This window comes from Pectinophora gossypiella, chromosome 3, assembly GCF_024362695.1.
Source record: "Pectinophora gossypiella chromosome 3, ilPecGoss1.1, whole genome shotgun sequence".
Lineage (NCBI taxonomy): Eukaryota > Metazoa > Arthropoda > Insecta > Lepidoptera > Gelechiidae > Pectinophora > Pectinophora gossypiella.
This window is the reverse complement of record NC_065406.1, coordinates 9653131-9655971: the sequence shown is the minus strand read 5'-3', so window position 1 is coordinate 9655971 and position 2841 is coordinate 9653131. Positions and strand designations below refer to the sequence as shown.

The window sequence follows — 2841 nt, the reverse complement described above, 5'->3', positions numbered from 1 at the left end:
CATAAAATAGGGATGCCACAGGCAATGTAGATGATAGTATCTTGATTAGCACTAGGAATTGAGAAAATAATTTTGAAAAACCTACCTAATGATAAGTCAGATAATATAGTGTGTACAATTTGTTTTTACATTTTATCGTGATTATATATTAAACGGCAGCCATTTTGAGTTTTTGAAACTGTAACAGTAACACAATACATTAATATAGGTACCTGCGCGTGAAATACATAATATCCTTCCTAGCAGGCGTGTAATAAAATATCAGCAAGTACTTACGAGTAAGGAGTATTCTAACAACACCCCAAATAAGTCAGAATTCTAATAATCGTACCTACCCACAGCAGAGGAGACAAAACAATTATTGCCCCAACGTTTGCAGCTCGTGAGCGAAGCGTCACAAAATGGACATTTAATAACGGTAAGTAAGTAATTATTATTTAAAGTAGGAAGCTCCAAACCACAGTTCAAAGGGCATCAAAATATGTCGTTTCTTCGGATAACTTATGTCAGTTGACGTTATGGAAATTAGAATCGCGAGGCACTTTTGATGTGAGTGTATTTTATCAAGTTTATTTGTTTTACGAAACAATCTTTGAGGAAAGGCGTCAGAGAAATTTTACTTTAAATGTTCTTTTTCTTTTCATGACTACCCAGTCATAAAAAGAAAAAAAGTTGGGTTACAAATAGGTGTAACTTTTGGGTTCTATCGGTAGACAAAGTAAATGGTAAAGTTGGACACATATTTTGTGTATATACGAGTAAATGGTTTTAGCATACTACCTACCAATACAGTTATAATGTCATTGCGTTTTTGACATACTTAGAAACAATAAAGCCAGAGCTGCCTACTTCTTATTTTCCAGGGTATCAGTACCCTTAAACCTGTTTGTCTGTCAGAAGGTCTCAAAGTTTAACCTTTAAAAGGCTGTACCTTCTGAAACATATTTGATACCTAACTGAAATTTGCACAGAATATTATATCAAGTAAGTACTTAATAAAAAAGCAGAAATTGAAAAATGGCAAAGAAGTGAAACCCTTCATTGATCCACTATATTGGAGTTGTATTGAAATGTCATTCAATAGTGTCAATTTATATATAAAAAAAACTTATTTTCTTGTTATGTAAGTATATCTTAATTTTTATTCATCCATCAAAATCTACCTTATCGGTCTATATCCACAGTGAACCAAAGCTCCTTGCGTTAAAGAGAAAGCAAATTGTTGTGGCGTCGTCTGCAAGCGTAGAGGACAGGCGTTTGTGGGATTACACCCTTTGAGTCTAGGATAAATATTTAAATCTGTGCGCTACTGGATCCCTTCTTTAGTCCCGTAGTTGTTCCGAGGTAGGCGAAACTTTAATTATTAATACGCCTGCAAACGTTACCTTTGCTTGGGGGTTCCGATTTCAGGAGACAATTTATTCGCAATTGGAAGTGGAATACATATTGCATAGACGGTAGTGATTCGCTTCGAAGGTCTTGATTTTGTTATGGTGAATATTCTCTTTGTTGTTTTCTTTTTAGTAATATGTAAAAAGTGCTCCACGCTGTAGTGAAACGTAAACAAATACAAATAATGTTATTGAACACTATATACTTACTAAAGCACTACACTATATACTTACTAAAATACTACACTATGAAGCACTACACTATATACTTACCAAAGCACGACACTTACAGCTGTCCGTAAAATTTTTATTTTCAATTTTTATTGTCATGCCATGTACTGAATGCTTTCTATAGCAGAATAGAGCAAAATTCTTCAGTTTTATTACGTTGCAGAAGAATTTAGATTTGTAGACACGTTTATTCACATTCACAATAAGTATATCAAAAACAAATATTTGCATAGGTAGGTATGTACTCTATCTAAGCTTTTTTTATATCGGCAACAAGCACACGCCTGATACCTACTCATATTTTGTTAAAACGAGACAAAATATATGTAGATCGGAAGGAAAATATAATAAATTACTTAATAACACTCGATTTATGCTTGAAGCATGCTCGCCTGTGTCACGACTACAAAGCGATAGTCACGCGCGATCTGCAGGTGAATTTAAATAGCATACTTTGATTCACACCAAGCAAGCTACTATTACCCAGCGGACGCCATGAACAAAAGTTATGACAGTAGAAATAGGCGTCTCACTCAACGGTTTTCGAATTTGCAAACTAAAACTAGCGGTAACAGTAACATTATATGAGCGATACGATTAGCTCTAATAAAAAAAAAGAAAAAGAAGAAAAAAAAGGTATATAAAAAAAAAGAAAAAAGTCACTAATAAACGGAAGGATTTGCAATTAATTAGGGACTTTTCAGGCTATGTTCCTCCAAAACAATATAGATGGCGCTCTATACATTTTTCCTTCTAATTTCAATTTCAATTTGACGACCTCCGTGGTCCAGTGGTTGAGCGTTGGGCTCGAGATCCGGAGGTCCCGGGTTCGAATCCCGGTGGGGACATATCACAAAAATCACTTTGTGATCCCTAGTTTGGTTAGGACATTACAGGCTGATCACCTGATTGTCCAAAAAGTAAGATGATCCGTGCTTCGGAAGGCACGTTAAGCCGTTGGTCCCGGTTACTACTTAATGATTTAAGTAAGTAGTCGTTACATGAGCCATGTCAGGGGCCTTTGGCGGCTCAATAATAACCCTGACACCAGGTTGATGAGGTTGGTAATGTACCTCTCAATCCACACGATAGAAGAAGATTTCAATGATAACACACATATACATCTTTTATCTAAAATATTTTATTGGGCACATGGCCAAAATAAAAAAAAAATAAAAATAATTAGAAAATAAAATAAAAATAAATATATAAAAAATAT

General features: G+C 34.7%; 1 non-coding gene across 1 annotated transcript; it reads left to right on the top strand.

The window, feature by feature from the left end:
- Positions 1 to 2398: 2398 nt before the first annotated feature.
- Positions 2399 to 2470, top strand: Trnas-cga (transfer RNA serine (anticodon CGA)). Its single transcript has one exon. It is a non-coding gene; the product is annotated as a tRNA-Ser (tRNA).
- Positions 2471 to 2841: the final 371 nt, after the last annotated feature.